This window comes from Leptonychotes weddellii, chromosome 13 (assembly GCF_054177405.1).
Source record: "Leptonychotes weddellii isolate Sample4059 chromosome 13, ASM5417740v2, whole genome shotgun sequence".
Lineage (NCBI taxonomy): Eukaryota > Metazoa > Chordata > Mammalia > Carnivora > Phocidae > Leptonychotes > Leptonychotes weddellii.
Window position 1 is genome coordinate 9,724,999 of NC_138381.1, and position 25,336 is coordinate 9,750,334.

Consider the following 25,336-nt stretch of genomic DNA (forward strand, 5'->3'; position numbering starts at 1 on the left):
CTTCCAGAAAGTGGTCGCTTTTCTGATGAGAGAGTTGTTGCTATTCCTTTCTTCGATCTCCTGTTGGGTTTGTAGGTGTTCAGAATGGTTTGATCCCTATCCAGCTGAATTCCTGAGAGGAGACGAAATCCAGGTCTCCTACTCCTCCGCCATCTTGCTCCGCCCCCTCTACACTATCATTCTTTGATAGTATTATAGCATATGAAAAATACAGAAGCCAAAGGGCTGAATGATTTCCATTTTTCCCCCAACACAAAACTTCATGAAATGTAAAAATAAAAGTTCCAGAAGCCTTGCCTTTCATTAGGACAGAGCCAGTGGAACAATAATAGTGATATTTTTCTTAACATCTATCAACATTTCTGAATATGACTTGATAAAATTGCAGTGTTTTGGTTTGGTCGGTGTTATTGAGTATTTTTTGCTCTCTCTTTTTTTAAAGACTGTTTTTTAGAGCAGTTTTAGTTTCACAGCAAAATTGGGAGGAAGGTACAGAGATTTCCCACATAACCTTTGTCTTTATACATGCAAGCCTCCTGCCTTATCAGCATCCCCCACCAGAATGTTACATTTGTTACAATAGATGAACCTGCGTTGATAACATCATGATTACCCAATATCTTATTGTAGAGCTCACTTTTGGTGTTGTATATTCTACGAGTTAAGACAAATGTATAATGTATAATGACGTATATCTGTCATTAGAGTATCATACAGTTTTTTTACTGCCCTAAAATTTTGTTTGCTTTCTTAATGTGAGTTAGAAGAAATTCTGAAACAGAGGACTGTTTCTTCCTTATTTAGGGTTTTACTCTTTTTCTATTTATAAGAATAGTGTCTTTTTTACTTTCCATGTTAATTAGGAAAGAACATTGCTTTCTGTCCCTCCTCTACTCAGTTTTATTTAGTTAAACTTTTAGGATGTTGTTTTGTTTTCATTCTTTTTACCAGTATTTACAATTAATCATGGTAGTATGTTATCCTTTGCAATATTTGGAATAACAGAATACTTTCTTATGTCAGTGTATCCTCTCCACTTCTGGAGTCCTCCTTTTTTTTTTTTTTTTTTTAAAGATTTTATTTATTTATTTGACAGAGACAGAGACAGCGAGAGCAGGAACACAAGCAGGGGGAGTGGGAGAGGGAGAAGCAGGCTTCCCGCCGAGCCGTGAGCCCGATGTGGGACTCGATCCCAGGACCCTGGGATCATGACCTGAGCCGAAGGCAGTCGCTTAACCAACAGAGCCACCCAGGTGCCCCTAGAGTCCTACTTTTGTAGTAAAATTTAAAAACACAAATGCTCCAGGGAGGACTAATACAAAAGTGAATGAGTTTATTTAAAAAAAAAAAAAAAAGAATTTTTTTTTAGATGAGGGAGATTATATTAAAATCTAAGGAACTGCTCAAAAAGGAAATTAGAAAGAGAACCAGTGGCATCTGATAATTAGGGCTTGGGCCAGATGGTATGTTCATACTCTTATGCCAGATAGGATAGAAGTAGGATTTATATTGTCAAATTTTAAAACAAATCCAGACCTAGATTAGGGGAGACTTTATTAAGAAGTAGGATTAGGGGCGCCTGGGTGGCTCAGTTGGTTGGGCGACTGCCTTCGGCTCAGGTCGTGATCCTGGAGTCCCGGGATCGAGTCCCGCATCGGGCTCCCTGCTCGGCGGGGAGTCTGCTTCTCCCTCTGACCCTCCACCCTCTCGTGCTCTCTCTCATTCTCTGTCTCAAATAAATAAATAAAATCTTTAAAAAAAAAAAAAAAAGAAGTAGGATTATAGTAGTAGAGAGCATCCTCTGATTTCAGAAATTTGCCAGTGTCTCAAAATAAAAAAGAAAAAGGCCTTTAAAAGAGGGAAAAAAAAAAAAAAGTAAGAAGGGATAAGCAAAGATTCACAGATATTTTTCTGGGAAAGTTTGCCAGCCAAGGGGTAGTGACCTGTGGGGTGTGACATGAAAAGCATCTTGCTGTGGTCATTCGATTGTAAGGAACAACTGATAAGGTTGTATGATCCACTTTTTAGGCTTAGAAGCAAGGAGCGTCAGGGATACCTAGGTAGGAGAGAAGTCCAACTGAAGTTTGGTCAGGGCAAAGTAGAGAGCAATAAATGAGCAATTGTGAACATTTGGTGAATGGTATTTTATTATTTTAATAAAATCATTGTTTTTGAGGAAGGGAAAAGAAAATTTTATGAGTAGAAGAGCTATCCCTGCTTGGACACTGTCACACAGTGTCCACCCTGAGCCATCTGTCCAGGTCTTTAAATCTGTAGGCCTAAAAAAAGGGGGACTGTGGTTTTGAGTCTCCTTGGAAATATTTTACATACTATACTGTGATGTCTTCATCTACTTTCTTTTCTGCTTTTGGCTTGGTACATAATCCAATCTTTCAAAATAAGCACATTTGATGTGTTTTTTAGAGGAAAGTGCTAAAAACACAATCCAAATCATGTTTTGATATTTATAATAAGGGCTGGCATTGGGATTTGACAGGACATTACTGTACAGAGTCCTCACAATACACACCCCCAGAGAATGTTAGTGTGAGAATGCCCCCCAAAATGTTTATTAAACAATCTGAAAAACTGTATGCAGTAGCTTAGCTCAAATCATAGATACATAAGAGGGAGTCTGTGTTTAAAGCAACAAAATTAATTTTAGATGTATGTAAATGATACTTAAAAGGTGTTTATTATCATTGTTTTGATTATTCCACAATTTACATATGTTACTAGTATCTATATACAGATTTATCTTCTATCTGATAATTTCCTTAGGAGTCATTTGAAAGCAAACCAGCTATGTCTGTCCTATTCACTCTTGCCTACACATGTGCATTTCTAACTCCTTAGTCACCCTTACAGAATCTCCAAAGATTTTGATTACCAGTTCTGGTATCATGCTGCTTGAATTCTGATTCTATCATTTATTCTCTGTTTAACTTTGAAGAAGTGACTTGACCTGCAGTCTACTCAACCCTAACGTGGGAAAAATGTCTACCTAATGGGGATGTTATGATGATTAATTAAAATAATTACATGGAAGAAACACATAAGAGCAGTTGAGGTAAAATAAATATTAATTTATATCCTCCCTGTCTATAAGCTCATATCACTTAGTGTTAGTATATAAATACAGGCAAATCTCAAGTGCCAGGCTCCTAGTAATTTAATCCAAGATTAAATGGTTGGGCAAAAACTCCTGCAAATAACAACTAGTAATTCTAAAATTAGAATAAGTATATAGAAAATCGAATAAGAGATGTGAATCCAAAAATAAGTGACTATAAAATATAAAAGCGTAATATAGCATTAAATGTTCATATTGAAAAAGAATGAAGGTCTAAAATTAATGGTGTAAGTGACCTATTTATGAAACCTCTCAAGGGGCTCCTGGGTTTCTGAGTCAGTTAAACTTCCAACTCCTGATTTCAGCTCAGGTCATGATCTCAGGGTTGTGAGATTGAGACCTGCCTCAGGCTCCCCACTGGGCATGGAGCCTGCTTAAGATTCCCTCTCTTCTTCCTCTCTCTCCCACTCAAATAAAAAAAAAAGAAAGAAAGAAAGAAAAAGAAATCCTCTTCAAGAAATGGCAAACCAAACCCAAAGTAAACAGACAATAGAACAATAAAGATAAGAATGAAAATCAGGGTGCCTGGGTGGCTCAGTTAGTTAAGTGTCCAATTCTTGATTTCGGCTCAGGTTATCATCTTAGGGTTATGAGATTGAGCGCCATGGCAGGTTCCCCACTAAGCGTGGAACCTGCTTAAGATTCTCTCTCTCGGGGCACCTGGGTGGCTCAGTCGTTAAGCGTCTGCCTTCGGCTCAGGTCATGATCCCAGGGTCTTGGGATCAAGCCCCGCATCGGGCTCCCTGCTCAGTGGGGAGTCTGCTTCTCCCTCTCCCTCTCCCCCTGCTTGTGTTCCCTCTTTCGCTGTGTCTCTCTCTGTCAAATAAATAAGTAAAAATTAAAAAAAAAAAAAAAAAAATTCTTTCCCTCTCCCTCTGCCCCTCCACCCCGCTCGTGCATGCTCGCGCTCTCTCGCTCTCTCAAAATAAATAAAATGCTAAATAAAGATAAGAATGAAAATCAATGAAATAGGAACAATAGGGAAAATCAATAGAAACAAAAGCTTTTTTATAATATTGGTTATATTGATAAACTTCTATTTATGATGAGAGAAAGAGAAAATAATTTATATAATTTATATTACATTGGAGAAGATGTGTCTTAAAGATTCTATAAATAGTAAATAGATAATGAGTGTATCATGAAAAACTGAATGCCAATAAACTTGGTGACTTTCAGAATAAACCTTGATGGATTCCTCAAAGTACACAAATTATTCAATCTGGATTCAAAGTTAATAGAAAATGTTTATAGCCTTATATCTACCCTTAAATAAAAATTTACCCACAAAAAAACTTCACACTTATGTAGTCACCAAATGATTGGTGATTTTTATCAAACATTTAGGAATAAATTGTATCAAGTTTGGACAAGGTCTTTCATGAACTAGAGAAGGAATAGTCAATTGGCAACTCCTTTTTTTGAGATCAATATTACTCTGACAGCAAAACATGAAAAAAAAAAAACCACAAGAAAACTACATGACATTATCATAGATAAAATCCTTAACAAAATGTTACCAAATCAAATCTCTCAGTATAAAAATAAAATCTTACTCCATAATTAACAAGTGGGATATGTCCTAGGTCTGCAAATTTTGTTTTATATTGGAAAATTAATCAGTGTAGCTCATCATATCAAAAGAATAAAGTAGGTTAAATGTTTGATAATTTGAATGGGTGCAGAAAAAGCATGTGGCAAATTATACCATCCATTATGGTAAAAACTCTCAGCACATTAGGAATTAAAGGGTATATTTACAGCTTAATCATGAAAAACTTAATATTTTCCCCTTAGACTACAATATGACAAGAATGTCCACTCTCAGAATTTGCATTCTACAATACACTGGCTGTCTGACCCAGTGCAATAAGGCATGAAAAGAAATACAGTATTCAAAGATTTGAAAGGAAAAAGTACAAATTCATTCACAAATTAACCATTTATGTAGAAATTTAATACATCTACAAAAAATGCTACCAGATCCAATGTCAGAACTATGTAACCAGTATAGACAGATTTAACAAAATATATTCAAGACTGATTTACAAAACACTGCTGAGATAAAGAAATCCAAATAAATTGAGACTTGTACCATGTTCTCAGGTGGGGATATTCCGTGGTGTTAAATTTTCAGTTATTCCCATATTGATTATAAATTCAGTGACATCTCTTCCCTGAAACACCATTCCCTTCTTTTCCTGTCCCTTCTGTTTTAGTCTCTTGCCATACCCAAAATGTATTACCCTCAACTGTCCTACTTCATTTAATTTGTTTTCGGCACTCTTCTCACAATTGGCCAATCTAGAAACCTGTGGGAAAACAGTCCTCTTCCTCTTACTTACCTACAATTGGCAAATCTCCAAGTGCATAAATGATAAATATCTTCACAAGTCATTTTCATCTCTTTTACTACTGACTTAGAACATGTCTTTATGTTTTATCCATTTTGGGTGAGACTTACTACAGTAGTCTCATAAATGGGTATCCTGCCCTCACTCTTGAACATCATTCCTTTTTACTGTTGCCAAAATCACTTTCCTAAAATTCAGATCTAGTCAAATTATCCTTTCCCAAAAGACTTTAACATATTTAGAGCTAAGTCAAACAACTCCATGTTCTTCCTCTGCATATATTTTCATGTTTAACTCATAACATTTCTCAACATTCACCTTAAAATCCAAGTATGCCCATTTTTTAGACATTCCACTAAGATATTATTCTTTGTCATGGTACTTCACATATGGTTACTATTCGTGATATAAATAGACCTACTTGTTCATCAAGCTCAACATGAGCACTATCTCTTTTGGAAAGCTTTCCTGACTGCCTCCATACTCTATCTGAAAAAAGTATATATATTAGTAGATTAAGCCATATCTTTGTTGCTTTTGTACTATTCTATGATAAATCTATCACAGCACTTATCAGAGTATAAGAAATGCAGCACCTTTTGACTGATAGATGCCATGAATCTTTTTTTAAATAATTTTAACATACAATGTTTTATTAGTTTCAGATATACAATATAGTTATCCAGCCATTCCATACATCTCCCAGTGCTTATCACAAGTGCCCTCCTTAATTCCCATCATCTATTTAATCGATGCCCCTAGCCCTCTGCCCTCCAGTAACCATCAGTTTGTTCTCTATAATTAAGAGTCTGATGTATGGAACCTTTGGATCACTATATTGTACACCTGAAACTAAATAACACTGTATGTTAACTTACTGGAATTAGAACAAAAACTTACATAAAAATAATCTGTTTCTTGATTTGTCACTTGCACTTTTCCTCCCCTTTGCTCATCTGTTGTGTTTCTTAAAGTCCACATATGAAGTGAAATCATATGGTATCTGTCTTTCTGACTGACTTATTTCATTTAGCATTATACTTTCTAGCTCCATCCGTGTCATTGCAAATAGCAAGATTTAATTCCTTTTATGGATGAATAATATCCCATTGTGTGTGTGTGTGTGTGTGTGTGTGTATTACATCTTTATCCATTCATCAATTGATGGACACTTGGGCTGCTTCCATAATTTAGTTATTGTAAATAAAGGGTGCACGCATCCATTTGAATTAGTGTTTTTGTATTCTTTGGTTAAATACCCAGTAGTGCAATTAGTAGATCATGGGGTAGTTCTATTTTTAACTTTTTGAGGAACCTCCATACTGTTTTCCAGAGTGGCTGCACCAGTTTGCATTCCCACCAACAGTGGGGGAGTGTTCCTATTTATCCACATTCTCGCCAACACCTGTTGTTTCTTGTGTTGTTGATTTTCGCCATCCTGACAGGTGTGAGGTGATGTCTATTGTAGTGTTGATTTGTGCTTCCCTGATGATCAGTGGTGTTGAGCATCTTTTCATGTGTCTGTTGATGAAATGATCCTTGTGGGGAATGGCCAGACAAGAGTATTTTGGTTTGTTTGTTTGTACCTACTTAGAGCGCAGTGCATCATACATAGTAACACTCAATAAACATTCTTTCAATGAATAAATTTTGTCTATTCACTTTCACTCATAAATATAAGACAGTGTGATGGAGTAGAAACTGTATCATTTCTGGTATCAGATAGACAGAAGTTTGAAATCTGGTTGCAAATCATTCTAACTGCATGGCATTCTCTGAGTTTTAATTTCCTCGTGCCTTATATGAGGATAAAAAGAAGAACAGCCAGCATATATCATGATGCCTGACAGTTCCATGTCACCTGAAAGTGTCATAGCATCCTTTAACCTACTGCTGCTGGAAGGGGATGCTCTGAGATATACCATTCATTTCATACAACACCATCTGTTCATTTTACCACAGAAAATCGGACAAGAGATATGAGTCCAAAGATAAGTGACTATAGGATCTGTGATGATGTACATAGAATACTTTATCCCCATAAAAATTTTAGAATTCAAATATTATAAGTTTTCTTCAGTAAAGAGAGATTGTGTTACAGTAAGGACGACATAGACTTTGTTATAAAAAATCTCTGACTTTTCAAGACCTGGCTTATGGTTTCTCAAATGTAAAGAAGGGCCTACAACTACCTAGCAGAAATGTTGTAAGAATTAAGTAAGATTATATATGTATTTCTACCACAGTACAACTATCCCAAATGTACTAAAAATGGAATAACTGGAGCTTTCCATATCTTTTGCAAATGGAACACTCTGAACCTGACACAACACCCTCTAGTTCATGAGCATATTTTTGCTCTTAACCACACAAAGGGCCAGCTACATTTATTTGCAAAACTATTTGTTCTGGGGTTTCTTATTATCAAAAATAGAGATCTACAAAATATAACAAATGAAATATGTCTGAAAAGTACAAGCCATTATTTTTTCTATTAAATCTAAGAAAATTTTACAGAAATGTTTATTAAAAGCAAGGTGTTAAAATGCTGTTGAGGGTATGAATGAAAGCACTTTAAAATAGATATTTAAAAAATTAAAACCAAATAGGAAAAATTTCTGTCCATACAAAAACCTGTACAAGTATGTTTATAGCAGCTATATTCACAATTGCCAAAACTTGAAAACAACCCAGAGGTCCCTTAGAAGGTGAAAGGATAAATTGGGGTGCATCCAGACAATGGAATATTATTTAAGGATAAAATGAAATGAGCTATCAAACCAAGAAAAGACATAGAAGAATCTTAAATCCATATTCGTAAGTAAAAGAAGCCAATTGAAAAGGCTTCATACTGTATGATTCCAACTATATGACATTAGAGAAAAGGGAAAAATATGGAGACATAAAAAGATCAGTGATTGCCAGGGGTCAAGAGGGAGGGAGGGATGAAAAGGACACCATAGCGGATTTGGGGGGCAGTGAAACTACTCCATATGATACTGTAATGGTGGATACATGTCAATGTGTATTTGTCCAAACCCACAGAATGTACAACACCAAGAGTGAAACCTAATATAAACTATGGACTCTGGATGATTATGATGTGTCAGTGTAATTTCATTGATTATAACACATGTACCACTCTGGCGGGTGATGAATAATGGGAAAGACTGTGCATGTGTGGAGGTCAGAGGAATATGGGAACTCTCTCTACTTTATGTTCAATTTTGCTTTGAACCAAAAACAGCTCTAAAAAAATAAGTCTACTGTAAAAAGGATTTTGCACCTATATGCCTCCACATTTTCTTTAAATTCTCTCTTCATTCTTAAGATACAAACTGGAAAACAGATACATGATGAGTGTGTTTTATGGAAAAATATCCAGAGACCCATTCTGAGGATAGTATCTCAAAGAAAATGCCTTGACACCCTACACTGCAATATATGTATATATACACACATACATACATATACATATATTTTAACTATATAGTATATAGTTAAGGTATTAAAAAATACTGTTTTTGGGCACCTGGGTGGCTCAGTTGGTTAAGCGACTGCCTTCGGCTCAGGTCATGATCCTGGAGTCCCTGGATCGAGTCCCGCATCGGGCTCCCTGCTCAGCAGGGAGTCTGCTTCTCCCTCTGACCCTCCCCCCTCTCATGTGCTCTCTCTCATTCTCTCTCTCTCAAATAAATAAATAAAATCTTTAAAAAAATAAAAATAAAAAATAAATAAAAAATACTGTTTTATTCCACTGTATTAATTCATTAACTCAGTGACAGACAAGATAATATAGAATAAGATGATTTCTTCTGTATAGATTTTTATATATTTATGTGTGTTTATACATACATTTATTTATTGATCAAGTATATGTAATTTAATTTTCGAGTAAACTACAGTATAAATATTTGAAGTCACTGTATCACATGAATATAAAGCAGGAGTTGGTAAACTTTTCCTGTAAATGACTACATAGTAAATATTTTAGGTTTTGTAGGTCAAGAGTCTCTGTTGCAAATACTCAACTCTGCCATTATAGAATGAAAGAAGCCACAGACAGTTTGAACAATTTGTAAACAAATGGGAATGGCTCTGTTCCAATAAAATGATTTTTTGTTTGTTTTAATGAAAACAGAAGGCAGGGTAGACTTGGCACATGGGCTTCTTAGTTTTCAGATTCTGATGTGAAGAAAGTTTGTTGTTTAATTAATATTAAAACATTATTAATTTCCAATGAGTATGTTACATTAATTAATTATTTAAAGATTTATTTATTTAGAGAGAGAGAGCAGGGACAGTGGACGCTTATGCAAGGGCAAGCAGGGGAAGGGGCAGAGGGAAAGGGAGAGAGAATCCTCAAGCAGATTTCCGCAGATCCAGAGCCTGCGCTGGATCCCAGGACCCTGAGATCATGACCTGAGCCAAAATCAAGAGTTGGCCGCTTAACCAACTGAGCTAACCATGCGCCTCTAACTTAAATAAATATCATTTAAGCAGGATTTTTATTTTCATAGATATATGCAAAATCTTTCATAAAATGCAGAAATGTCTTAGAGATACTATTATATTTCAGGGAACTTAAGCAATACAACGACATCTAGTTGTACAGTAAAACCCAGTCTGCAAACAAGCTGTTATGTTCTAAAATTCTCCATGATCAGCTCTTGACAAAATAACACATATTTCACATTTCATCACATATTCAGTGAAGGTTGACGTTCCTATTTTCCCATGTGATTCTGTCGGGTTTTCATTTTGGTTTACTCCTGTTGGATGCTTTAAAAATTATTTGTGCTTTTCATTTTCAGGAAATGGTTTGGTCAGAGTCTTATTTGTCTTTGTATAGCTATAACCTTAACACAATGTCTTGCAAAAGTAAAGATGATAGATGATTGTCTAATAGAGAGATCTAGAGCTAGGGGTCAAGGGTGATGATTCTACATTTCTGGGCTATACTTCTGATTTCCAGTATTTTAAGTTGTTTATGTATTGCCAATTAAATATGTTTTTATGGAATGGGAACTTTCATTATTTATGTATTTATTAATTTGCCAATTTCCTCTATGATGCAGTTTATGTTATAGTTTAATCAAACAAAATTATTCCTTGAATGCAGAGCTCCAAAATAAGGTCTGCTCCCAGAAGAAAACAGTAACAAAACAGAAAATAAAAGAAGGAAATATGGTTATATATGAACAGATAAATTTTAATTATATCAAACTAAGGACTGCTGCAACTATAATTTAAAGGATAAATCTTTTAAGACAACATGTTACATATTCAATAAAACGTTTCTTTACCAGGATCCAAGTTTTACTGAGCTTGACAAAAAAGAATCTGTTATTATTTGAAGTATATGGATTAGCTAGTGTTTTTTCTTATTGTTGTTTTAATCATTATTTTAGTTTCTCCTATTTATCATTGTGATTTATGTGCACTTTTCAAACAAGAAAGACAATACAGCAAATTAGACTATTAGAAAAGAATAACATTATAAATCATACATAGCAGAAATTATTTTTTTTTTATTTTCAACTTTTTACACATGTATCTATAGTGAATACCGTTGGTTGCCAACTACTCCAACCTGATTTGGGGAAATTAATCTGTTTCTCTACCAGGTAGTTCTTACTCCCAAGTGCAGGAGTGGCTTAATGGTTCTCAGCATTTCTCTTTGGCATACTTTGTTCAGATAAAATGGGGACAAATAATTATTTTAGTCAATAAGACAAAAGCAAAGCATCTTAGGGGCTCTTGGGAAAATATTATTTACTCTTAAGCACAAAAAGAGAACAAATGAACCTGGATAACTAATAGTGTGAAGCCATCAGATCAACTAATCCTTAGTCTACTTTATCTTTCTATGTATGTGTCACATGTCTTTACTATGTAAGCCTTTTATGGACATTTTCAAATTTTTCTATCTTCACGTATCATGAGTTTTTTTCCAAAACTGTTCATGAATAAAATTTAATTTGAGAAGTAGTATGCTCCAAGATTGTGGTTCTGAAGACATAGACCTTATATGCTATCATCCTGACCACAGCTGATTGGACTAAGCCTACATATCTAACTGGAGGTGCCTGAGTAGGGTATGTTGTGAAGTAAGTAGATCTGAAGTTTCTGATTAAAGGTTGATATTCTAGGGACAAGTCAGAACCTGAATAACATGTGGTTTTCATCTTCTGTCCACTGTTAGATCTGAACTTCATTAGCTGGTCCAGTCTTCAGTTAGTAAATAGGTTTACATTCCTTAATTATTTGGTTTAAAAAAAATCAGAAAAGGGGGCACCTGGGTGGCTCAGTCATTAAGCGTCTGCCTTCAGCTCAGCTCATGATCCCAGGGTCCTGGGATAGAGACCCGCATCGGGCTCCCTGCTCCGCGGGAAGCCCGCTTCTCCCTCTCCCACTCCCCCTGCTTGTGTTCCCCCCTCTCGCTGTGTTTCTCTCTGTCAAATAAATAAGTAAAATCTTTAAAAAGAATTTTAAAAAATCAGAAAAAAATAAATAGGAAGGAAGGGAGGGAGGAAAAAAGAAAAGAAATCAGTGGCTCTTTAGAGCACTGATGAATTATAATATTTTTTTTAAAGATTTTATTTATTTGAGAGAGACAGAATGAGAGACAGAGAGCACGAGGGGAAGAGGGTCAGAGGGAGAAGCAGACCCCCTGCTGAGCAGGGAGCCCGATTTGGGACTCGATCCCGGGACTCCAGGATCATGACCTGAGCCGAAGGCAGTCGCTTAACCAACTGAGCCACCCAGGCGCCCCGAATTATAATATTTTAATTCAAATCTTTATTCAGATTAACTTAATACAGTCCTGGCCAACAGCATCTGGAACACCAGGCTCTGTTGCTAAGCCTGCTGGCAGAAAACAACTGTAGAATCTACCCAGATTGCATGGAAAAGCTGACAATTGTTAACCAGAATGTTTCTCTATCTATGAAACCACATGAGTGTCTCAGGAATTATCCGCCTTCCCTCATGCTTATTCTGTGTTGTGGAGACCACCAGTAATCCCAACGTAATGGCTTAGACACTCATCTGGGTAGCCGTGTACTTAATTCTGAGACTCTCCATTCCTATACAGTCATGTTCCATTCACTATTCACAATTTCTTGCTCTTTCCAAAAATGGGAAAGATTTCATGTACTTTTCTTTCTGATATGAGGAAAATGCAGTTCTAGCAATCCCTGAGTTTATGTGATGACTAGTCCCATCGGTCCAGGCCAGTCTACATTTTTGGTTGTGGCGTAGATATAAAGACTGCTCGATTCCAGCCAATCCGATGTTAATCCCTTCTTACCCTCCAGGGAGCATTTCTTAAGTAATTTAAAGAACTTTGTGTCTAATCCTCTCTCTGCCCCTCCTCTCAGCTCATGCTCACTCTCTCTCTCTCTCAAAAAATAAATTAAAAAAAAAAGAAAAGAAAGTACTTTGTGTCTATATTAAAATCAAATCTAGTTGTTCACTTTGCATAGGTGTTTTATAACATATCTTCCATTTAATGAAATTGCAAATTTCTGATAATGGTATTCTACTTGAAATATATTAGTTCCAAACCCTACCTTCTTTAGAAAATTTAATCCTGTCTCAATGTAACTTTTGCATTTGTGATTATCCTTTTTCTGATACAATAATCAGCATAGCAAATGCTGACCCGCATTTGTGCCCTATGCCATAACACAAGCCCGGAACATGGTGTTGAACATTTACATGCAGGTTGAAAAAGCACAGTTGCAACCCAAAGTGGAACTTCGTGGTTGTGGTATCGAGAGGAGACAATATCCCGTAAAAAGTTAGATTCTTACGTACACACTAGAACACAGATGAAACTAGAGGACATTATGCAAAGGATATAAGTCATTCACAGAAGAATAAATACTGCATGATCCCACTTATATGAAGTATCTAAAGTCATCAAACCCATAGAAGCAGAGAGTAGAATGATGGTTGTTGACAAGGCCTGGGCAGGGAGATATGGGGAGTTGCCCAATGGGTATAAAGTCTCAACTATGCAAGCTAAATAATTCTAGAGATTGGCTGTACAACATTCTGCCTATCATTTACAATACTGTGTTATGTACTTTAAAATTGAAGAGGGCAGATCTCATATTAAGTGTTCTTAACACAATTTTTAAAAAATTCTTAAAGAAAAAAATTTATTTTTGGGTTTGACTCATGTTACAGAGGTATCTAACATTTATTTAGCAAATGGTAACTAATGAAGTTTGTTCTTTATGAATTTAAATATGAAGTAAGCATAAACTAGACATCACATAATCAATTTAGTTATCACTGGCATTACTTGTAATCTCTTTCCTACTATCCTTCCCTTGTTATGATAAAAAGCAACAAACATGCATACGGTCCCAAAACTGTATCTTTCTGAAATTTGTGGTTGTCTCCTCACAATAATTGCATATGTAAACCTTAAAAATACTGTTTTTAAGACATCAATCATAATTTAATTTTAACTAAAAACAGCTTTAGTAATCAGCATATAGCTTAATATTATGTACCTCATAATAAATAACAATAACTATAACAAAATCTAATTATAAATTTAATAAAATAAGTATATTTAGGTAATAGATAAACCAAGGAGAAGAAAAGGATTTTGATTTAGACATTGCCCTCTCTTTCTGTATTTTACTTGATTCCTGAGCAGAAAAACTGAATTAAGAAGCAGCCAGAAGGCATAGACGCAGAGTGGAAAAGCTCTTCTCTTTTTAGTAACTTTTGTGCCTGTTTTAAATTGATTATTTGTTTCATCAGCTAATCCCCAAGTAGAGGGCATGTCCTTTCCATTTGTAGGATTCTCTTACAGAAGTTGAATTCCCTCCTTATCACCTCAGGCCAGTAAGTATTTTCCTTTTGCTTGTTGTTAGGAAAAAGGAAAAAAAAAAAATGGCTCATACCATTTGCTGGAGCTGTCTGCATTTTAATCCAAGCCTATGAACGGACATCAGAGTGCCCTTATGATATTTTGCACAAAAGGCTCAGTGTTCATGGCTGTACTCAGAGAACCCAAAATAGCATTCTGCGAGCAGTGACATACGGGTGTTGTTGTACTAAGTGCACAATCGTCTCCAGCTCAGAGCAGTGTAGCCCATGTCCAGTCTGAGGAGAAGCCCGTGAAGAAAAGTAAGAACCATCTCTCCTCCCTTCCTCATGTGTTTGTCATGAATTTTGAATTTCAATTTTTGCAGAACTCCTAGAACTTGAAGATAACACAGGTAAGGATGTGATAATTAGGCATATTTGAATTATATAAATTGTCTCTTAATGAATATAGGGCCAAAAAGGACTTGAAAAGTGCTTTGCTAGTTTGTGTTTCATAAGGGAAAAAAAATTTTCTAAAAAATTTAAAATCACAATGTGTATATTGGACTTTCTCTAAAACAAATATTTTTGAGAACAATTGGCCATCTCTACAGTTCGGACTGAGAAAAATAAAAGTTGCTCATTCCAGAACTTTTAAAATGTTAAATTTCTTGGGAGGAATGTATCACTACTGTTTCTTTCTTCCTCTAGGATTTTGTTTTTAACTTATCATGTATTTATCTCTGTACTATTGGATGCTATGAACAATAAAGTCACCTTAAAGAAACAAGAAAAATATAAAGTAAATATTTTAATATAATTAATTATTTACTTCTTAGGAAATGATACTCAGTATGGAGCTTTCCGCATATCTGAATAAAATTCAATGTTTCTTTGAAGGACAGTCAATTCTCAAAGTTGACCTATAGTTATTTTATTTTCTTCCTCTTTGTCAGTTGTTTTGGCTATCGAACTTTTTGTTGACATTAGAAAAGCCTTAAAGCAAAAAAACTTAAGTAATTAAGACTATGATGATAATAATAATGAAAGTAAACAATTGGACAAATTATCAATACAGATACCTACATATTCAAACAATCCTTTCTTTCTAGCATTGTTTTTGACATCTCCCAGATTTGAGAAATGAGTTACTTTTGCCAAAAGTAACCAGAAAGACGACCAGAAAGATGTTTGACACTTTTTAAAAACCCATACTGTTAGAGTTTTCAACTTTCATCACCACTCACTAGAAAGAATCCACCTAAAATGCTCTAAAACCTGCCTTTTTACAACTTACAACAAATCAATTTCTTTTTGAAATGAGGCATGCCCTCTTGAAAATTCTGGTATGATTCAGTAAGGGCATTTGTGTCTCACTTTAAAAACCACTTTAGAATTAGTAAAACAGAAATGTTTTTGTCAGAAATTCATTGCATTAATTACTCAATAAAAGACATTCAGAGGGGCGCCTGGGTGGCTCAGTTGTTAAGCGTCTGCCTTCGGCTCAGGTCATGATCTCGGTGTCCTGGGATCAAGCCCCGCATCGGGCTCCCTGCTCAGCGGGGAGCCTGCTTCTCCCTCTGCCTGCTGCTCTCCCTGCTTGTGTGCATGCTCTCTCTCTCTCGCTCTCTCTCTCTCTGACAAATAAATAAAATATTAAAAAAAAAAAGACATTCAGAATCATCAAAGAATGTTTTAAAATTAAAGCAAAACATATAATTGAGACTTTGCTTTGACATAGCAAGTCAAGTTAGAAATGTTAGTATCGGACAGTGACTTATCAACATACAGGATCAGTACATCTACATTTTATAAGAACTTACATGATAAATGAACTTGTAAATTTGTAGGGTAGTATATTAAAGTGGGAATAATTTTGGCACATCAATTATGGCTCAAAATAACCCAGGTAATTTTCTCTAAGTGCAAAATTTAGAAATGTTTTTTCTGTAGAAATGAGCAAATTATACATACATAAATCATAGAAAAGGAAAATGCCACCATTTTTTCTGTCTCTAAATTGGATTATAACTAAATTGTTTCCAGGAGTTTGCCACCTATTTTATTTTTTTAATCTCTAGTGGAGACTCTAGTGAAGGTTCTATGACATTTTTTTGCTAAAGAGATAATACTATGAAAATCAGAGAAACATAAAATGTAACTAGAACATTAACAAGAAAAGAGAAAAGGGTATAGATGCATCTTTCTATAAACTTTTTAATGGTATTGTTGTTTGTTATTAAGGAAATACTTCATGACAATGCTTGAAATTGCTTTTGAACTAGTAAAGCAAAATATAACCATTTCCTATAATATTGGATGAAAAATAAAGGGGCCATAACATTACTTTTCAGATGGATATAATTCTCCTCCTTCTCCTCCTTCATAATAAGGCTTTTGTCTTTGTGTCTATATAAGACATTGGTTTTTCTTTGGTTATTTTCTCTCTTTTATCCAGTGTCTGTAAAACATACCAATTCTAAAGGCGTATCAGGATTTGACTCCAAATTATTGGTTAATAATAAATGGACATATGTGACAATGGAATATTACTCAGCCATCAAACACAATGAAATCCTGCTATTTAAGATGACGTGGGTGGAGCTAGAGTATATTATTCTAAATGAAGCAAGTCAGTCAGAGAAAGACAAATACCATATGATTTCTCTCACATGGTGGCATTTAAGAAACAAAAGAGATGAATGTAGAGGAAGGGGAAAAAGAAAAAGAAAAAGAGAGGGAGGCAAGCCATAAGAGACTCTTCAGTAATAGAGAACAGTGTTGATGGAGGGAGGTGGGCCTGGGATGGGATAAATGGGTCATGGGTATTAAGGAGGGCACTTGTGATGAGCACTGGGTGTTATATGTAAGTGATGAATCACTAAATTCTACTCCTACTCCTGAAACAAACAACCAAACAAAATTAGGGCCAAATTTTTGACCCAGTAAACCTCTTTCCTGGGACTTTATCATACTTAAATAATCTAAAAGTAGATGAAGAAGAGTATCTAGAACAAAAGGATGATAAATGATTGAGTAAAATAATATGCTCTATATCACAATAAAATAATATATAGCCATTAAAAATGACTATCATAAAGACTATTAAAAATGGGTATATGTGTTTGCATGCACACACATATGTGTGTGTCTGTATTTGTCTATGGACAGATTTCAAAATATATATACATATATATATATCATTTGATAATTTCAAGACTACATAAATTATTAGTTAAAATTCTATGCCATTTTATTATTTTCTGTCCCTTCTATTTTTTTTAATTTTTTAAAGTTTCTATTTTAATTCCACTTAGTTAACATACAGTGTTATATTAGTTTCAGGTGTATAATACAGTAATTTAACACTTCCATACATTATCCTGTGCTCATCACAACTGCACTCCTTAATCCCCATCACCTATTTAACCCATCTCCACACCCACCTCCCCTTTGGTAACCATCAGTTTGTTCTCTATAGTTAAGAATTTGTTAAAAAAAAAAAAAAGAAAAGAATCTGTTTCTTGGTTTGCCTCTCTTTTTTTTCCCCTTTGCTGGTTTGTTTTGTTTCTTAACAAAACCACATATGAGTGAAATCAAATGTTATTTGTCTGTCTCTGACTTATTCTGCTTAGCATAATATTCTCTAGCTCCATCCACATCATTGCAAATAGCAAAATTTCATTCTTTTTTTAAAGCTCAGTAATATTTCAGTGTGCATGTGTGTGTATCACATCTTCTTTATCCATCCAGTAAATGGACATGGGCTATTTCCATAGTTTGGTTATTGTAGATAATCTGCTATAAACATTGGGATGCATATATACCTTTGAATTGGTGTTTTTGTATTCTTTGGGTAAATATCTAGATGGGTTGTTCTATTTTTCGTCTTTTGAGGAACCTCCACTGTTCTCCAGAGTGGCTGTACCAGTTTGCATTCCCACAACGGTGCAAGAGGGTTCCCCTTACTCCACATCCTTGCCAACACCTGTTGTTTCTTGTGTTGTATGCCGTTTTATATAATGGATGACATATATAAAGTTACTTATATGAAATTTATATTTAAACTATTTTAAATATTTGAAGCAATGTTATTCAGTGTATGTGTGTATTAAACCAATGTTTAAAACACACAGCTCTTAAATCATAAGTATAATTTTTATGAGATTATGTGACATTGTATTCTAATTGAGCACTTGCATTGTAGGGAAAACAGGAACAAGCAATACACTTTTAACACTGTATATATGTAAGTTAAGTGTCCAAATTTTAGTAAATTATTAGCTGCTTTCTACATATTAAGAAACAAAATGATCTTAGGCTTGCTGGATTAAAAAAAATAACAGGGATTATTTAATATAAGAACATCATCTCTTCACAGAACATATTAACTCTTTCTACACATTGATAAATGGAGTGGCTCATAGTCCACATAATGTAAGTTCTAAGGGGAAAAAAAAGACATCTTTTCAGTCAATAATCAACTCATTCATTCATCAGATTATACTGAATGCTTTTACACTTAAGCACTGAAAGGAAACATGTTTGTCTTCTCTAGCATCAATTACAAAGGAATCAAAAACTTAAAGAATCTATCTCATCTTGCTTTTTAAATCCATTTGTACCTCGAATTAATTATACTCATGATGGTTTTCCTTCCTGAAATTTATATATATTTTTAACCCATCCCATCTCTTGGAGGTACACTTTTACTATTTTCTAGATTTACAAATGTATCTCTTTTAATTTTTCCTATATACATTTTATTTAGAATTAAAGTGATTTACTCAACTCTCTTATTTTGGGAATTTTAGAGTAGGAGTTTATTTACTCTGTAATCATGCCATTCATGTTAAAGGGATTTAAAAAAAATCTCCCTTGTGAGATGTTTCCAATATTATGTTTACTAAAGTACATTACTTGATCATTCTTTGTACATAGCTCATAGCATACAATCATAAAATGATATCCTTAAAATGTAAAATAGTTGTTTTTTTTTTTTTAAGATTTTATTTATTTATTTGAGACAGAGAGAATGAGAGAGACAGAGAGCACATGAGAGGGGAGAGGGTCAGAGGGAGAAGCAGACTCCCCACTGAGCAGGGAGCCCGATGCGGTACTTGATCCAGGGACTCCAGGATCATGACCTGAGCCGAAGGCAGTCGCTTAACCAACAGAGCCACCCAGGCATCCCGTAAAATAGTTGTTTTTAAACACTCTGCTAAACTAGTGCATCTGGTTTCAAATTTTGTCTTCAAAATATATTTTCATGGTCACATACTCTAAACAAATTCAACAGGATGAACTTTAAAAAAAATGTAGACTAGTCAAAAAAAATGTGGGCTAGTCACTAAGTTATTTTAACTTATATTCAGAAAACAAAAACATAAAACAAATGATATAGAATTTTTGATTTATATGTTTTATGTAAAGAAACTAAGAAAGCATTGAGTTTTTTATTATACAATTCGAAACTAAAATCATTCTTTTTTCACAGAGGTGTTTGTGCAAAAATATTTTGTACCAAAATAATTACATATTCTCATTTATTTTTTTAAAACCTATCCTTTGAGACACACATTCCGTATTAGGATCCAAAATTTATTATAACTTTACTCTAAAATTTTTGTGGATGACTATTGAAATATTAAATTAAACTCCTTATCAATTCATTTTTTTCAGTTTTGAAATTGATTTGAGTATTAATTTAACGCATGGAATAATCTGAGAGATTAAAATTTCAAATTTCCTGAATTTATTTTTTAACTCTCAAGTCATAGGGAAGTGTAAGAAAATGATTATAATTATATTATTGTTCTTTACTTATATATTATTATAGTTATTATTAGTATTATTCATAATAAACAGAATTTACAGAGTGGTTACTTTGGTACTTGGTTTATTTTTTTCTTTGCAACATCTTTGCTTTTTATTGTCCATTTAATTGTCCTACAAACAATCTCAAAAACTGCATTTTCTATCTTAAGACATTCTTTCTTAAATCCAAACTCCCCAGTGAAGAGATCTCTGCTTTTCCTCTATTAGCATAGACTTTGAATGACTCATCTACTCTTGGAATTCATCAGTTCTAGACTAATCACTCTTCAATCCACTTTTTTCTGCTTCAATCACTCCTAAAACTTCTCTTTAGCTATTCACCAAGATGTACCATTTTTTGTTTGTTTTCCTTTTAATTGACAAATGGTATAGGAAACCAAATCTGGGCACTAAGGGTGCATGTTAATTTTGGTGATAGGTAAATTACTGATGATATTGGTGTGGCCTCTTTTGGTGGCAAGTTAAGAAAGATATCGATTTCATGTTCATTTGTTAACATTGATTTTTCTAATTAAATACAATTCACTATGGAACTTTACTTTCCTGAGACCATGAGTGTTGTCAACTACTAAATCTTTCTACTATACAACTTACAACTTTAATTGTCATAATCCTGTGTAATCTCTTTAAACATTTGAGTATATATGTCAAAAATTAACTAGCTTCAACAATTAGTTTTACATTTTTTTTTAAAGATTTTATTTATTTATTTGACAGAGAGAAACACAGAGAGAGAGGGAACACAAGCAGGGGGAGTGGGAGAGGGAGAAGCAGGCTCCCCGCTGAGCAGAGAGCCCGATGTGGGGCTCGATCCCAGGACCCTGGGATCATGACCTGAGCCGAAGGCAGACGCTTAACGACTGAGCCACCCAGGCGCCCCTAGTTTTACATTTTTATGCAATAAATAATACATTGGTAAACAGTGTTTTGGACCAAATTTCTAAATTCTGATTTGTTTCTTTAGTATAGACTTTCAGACATGAGTTCAGTAGATAAAATGGTGTGAAATCTTTAATGCTCCTGAAATATATTTTCTAATTTAAAAATATCATTTCAATTAATTTTGCTGGTATGAGAAACAGTTCATGACAAGAAGTCATGGATTAAAAACTTGGAGGTTATAGGAAGTAAGTGCATATATTTGAGAGACTTAAGAGGTAGACCTGACCATAAATAAAGCTTGAATATGTATGGAAGGTAAAGTAAACATTGAAGGGGGATTCCTTATTCAAGTGCCAGTTTTTGAGTGGGTACTGGTGTCATTCAGTAAGAGAAAGAACAATGAAAACGAATGAGCAATAAAAGATAATGGTTTCTATGTGAGACATGGACTTTGAAATGCCTCTTGGAAAGTAGGTCTATAGATAAAAAAAGAGATAAATATGGACTGCTGAGAATCCTTTGTGATGCTTTGGTATATAGACATTAACTGAAGCCATAAAATCTGCAGATATTACCACACATATAGAATGAGCAAAGCATTTCTGAAGAATGGCACTCTAGTATTTAAGGAAGAGAACAATAAAATGAAGTAGAGATTTTGAGGTGAAAGAGGAACTTGAAAGTATGTAGAGCTGTGCAAGCCAAAAAGAGAGAATTTTTAAAAAGGGAATTGCCATTATGATGAAGGCAACAATGTGCTATGCCACTGTAAAGTTAATTTCAAAAAAGAAAATAAAGAATTTATTGAATTTTGTTAAAGAAATAAAGGGTATCCCTCTTGACCTGGATGGATTGGTTGCATTGTAGTATTGGGGGGAAAAGCCAGATTGCATTTTTCTGTAGATGGGATGAGAAAAATGTGGAGAAAGTGAATGGACATTTAATCCATTTCTCCGAGATTTATTTATTTTTTTATGTTGTGCCTTTTGAATTAATCCCCTAATAATCTTTTTTTATCCTATTTTCTATACCTATGCCTTGTTTTTCTACTTTCTTAAAGATTTTTCTTCAAATTTATCTTTCAAAATTTCCTCCTACAAACACCTTTAAAAAATAGCCAGGAATTACAATTCCTATTCTCTAAGTGCTCTTGTTAAAAGCTTGCTATACTTCTTTCATTGAGGAAGTATCTTCTTTTATTTATTTAAGGAGCTTTTGGTCTTCTTCCTTTCTTCTGTTGTTGTTGTTGTTTTCTGCCACTCCTGGCATTTGTTTTTGCTTCTTTTAAGTTATATTTTTATGCTTTGTATTTGTTTTGGACTTTTTGTTTCAACTGGTATCTTTCCCCAAGAGGAACCTCATGTATATATAAGAATAAGGAAAATAAAAATTGTTTGGGAAATCTTTTTGTATAAGTGGTGAATGGAGACTGAATACTGTCAGAATTCATTAGATTTTTTCTGGCAATGACAAAGGTGACTTTGTCATTTAGAGATCCTGAAATATTAGTTTTTCTCTTGAGGATATATATATTTCCCTATTAAAGAAAGTTGATAGGTAGACAGGTAGGTAGAGAAAGAGAGAGAGAGAGAGAGGGAGACTTCAACTTACAAGGTGATAAAAATCAATTTTTCTATATTTAGATGTGACAATGGACCTATACATTAATGGTTTTATCCTTCTGATATCTCTGAAGTATCTTAGGTCCTGTGACTACTTATACACATTTCTACTCCTGTCTCCTACTAGATCCTGACATTTCATATAATAGAAACTATACACATTAGCCTTGGGTGTTTTAACCTAAAATCATTTGTAATCTTTAAGAAATATTTCCCATTCCCAGTTGCCTTGAGTTGGAAAGAGCTCTTTCCTGAATGATTTAAACAGTATGCATATTGACAGTTACTCCTTTTATTTTTATTCTTGTAGCAACGGGGACTTACTAGTGATTCTCTTCTGTACTTTAGGAAGAGATTAATTAGAATTTTCCAAAGAAATCTGGGATTAGAAATATTTAAAGAAATTCCATGTTTTTATGATATAATGAGAACTACCTTTATTGAATATTTGATATGCTTCAGGTCCAGCTTGTTATTTTTATGTGACTTATCATAGCATACCTAGAAGTTAGGTATATTATCTCATTTTGCAGTTGGAGAAAATCTGAGAGTGTTTAAGTACTTTGACTAGTGTGTTGCAGCTATAATATTATAGAGGCACAAATCTTTACATTTTATACAGATTCTTCTTAATGGGCAGCATTAATTTAATATTAATATTAAATGAAGATTTAACTCAGTAATATAATTAAGAAAAAGAACCAGGTAGAAATTATACAGTTCATTTGACTTAATTCCTATTCTCAATCTGTGTTACTTATAAGAACCATCTACTGTAGGTATAATGTGGCAACCAGAAAGTTCCTATTGCATGATCAGGACATAAAGTAAAAGTCTATCTGACAACCCATGCAAACTGTTCTCTTGAAGAAAGATAAAAGCAGGTTAAGGTGAGAGATATAGACTTGAAATATTCAAAATGACCATGTTGTGCTCCTCCATGTTGCAGAGCATTCTCCAGATAAGTGACTCCCTTGTAGTCTCCTGTAGGTAACACAGAGTATGCCCAAGACCATCAGCTGAGCTGTGGCAAAATATGAAAAATTATATTTTTATCGATGTTTTACCTCATACACTTGTATTTCAATTTTGAGTATGTTTTTATGAAATATCTTTGTCGATCTCTGAGAGTCGGGGACCTGGGGCGGTGAAGGAACTGAGAAAAAGAGACGACAGTATAGTGAGGCACAGGGGACTCGGAGCAAACAGCCCGAGGTGCTGAGGTTTATTTTCCATACTCTTATATACCTTCCACAGCGATATAGATCTATAATGATTTACAGCAGGGGTGTAGTAAGGCACATTCCTCCATGTATACAGGATTAGTCAAGCACATAAGAATCTTTAAAACAGAATAAAGGAACAAAGAGGGGAGTGCCCAGTGTGCTGTTTACAGTTGGCTTCCTATCTACAAAACATCTTCTCCTGCATACTTTAGAACTGACCACACACGTCCCAAGGGCATTTCACTCTGATCCTTTTGGGTTATTTTTAACCCTGCAATCTCAAGTTTTCTCAGAGATCTTGGAGTCTGAGCGAACATGCACCAGTGGTCATTGTGGCATTCTGTTTCCTACATATCTTTATGGTGGTAAAAGTTGTAGAAGTAAATGATTAGTATATAAATGCATATTACAATATTGGAGTTCACCCTAAGCATTTTTTTCATAGGAGAATAAATATGAAAATTTGGAAACCACTGCTCTAGTAATAAACCCTGGCCAGTATCTACCCATATATTTCTTTCCCAAAATGGCATCCATATTCTGGAAAATGGTTCCTGCAAGGTTAAGGGTACCAGCTCTGGAGGAAGTAATCTGCTTGGATTTAATTCCAGCCTGACAAGTTATTACACAGCTAATATAACTTCTGTGTGCTCACTGTCTACATTTAGGTAATATCAATAATAATGGAGCATACACCATAGAACTGTTTTAAGATAAATCAAAGAATGGCTTTTGCTATACAAAGAGTATAGCAAACTCTTTGTATAGCAAAATCATGAAGTAAGCTCCCAATATATGTTACACATGATGGTTGTGGTGGTGGTGTTATCCTTGGACTATTTGCCTTAGAATCACCTTGGAGCTTGTTAAAATCACCTAAATGGTGAATCAAAATCTGTGGAGTATGGAATCTACATTTTACTTAGCTTTTCAGTTAATTCTTTTTTTAAATTTTATTTTATTATGTTAATCACCATACATTACATCATTAGTTTTTGATGTAGTGTTCCATGATTCATTGTTTGCGTATAACATCCAGTGCTCCATTCAATACGTGTCCTCTTTAATACCCATCACCAGGCTAACCCATCCCCCCAACCCCCTCCCCTCTAGAACCCTCAGTTTCTTTCTCAGAGTCCATCATCTCTCATGGTTCGTCTCCCCCTCCAATTCCCCCCCTTCATTTTTCCCTTCCTACTATCTTCTTCTTTTTTTTAACATATAATGTATTATTTGTTTCAGAGGTACAAGTCTGTGATTCAACAGTCTGACACAATTCACAGCGCTCACCATAGCACATACCCTCCCAAATGTCTATCACCCAGCCACCCCACCCCTCCCACCCCCCACCACTCCAGCAACAATCAGTATGTTTCCTGAGATTAAGATTCCTCATATTGGGGCGCCTGGGTGGCTCAGTCATTAAGCGTCTGCCTTCGGCTCAGGTCA

General features: G+C 34.6%; 1 protein-coding gene across 3 annotated transcripts in view; it reads left to right on the top strand.

Annotated features, from left to right (window-relative positions):
* The window catches only part of CDH19 (cadherin 19), a 235,399-nt gene that overhangs the window by 109,380 nt on the left and 100,683 nt on the right, over nt 1-25,336 (top strand). Inside the window, exon 1 of one of the 3 annotated variants that reach the window (XM_031024455.2) lies at nt 14,339-14,640. The exons of 1 other annotated variant lie outside the window; for it this stretch is intronic. The gene's annotated coding sequence lies outside the window, so the exon portion shown is untranslated. Of the gene's footprint in view, nt 1-14,338; nt 14,733-25,336 lie in introns of those variants that run through there. One more of the 3 variants, XM_006727096.3, reaches the window with a different exon arrangement.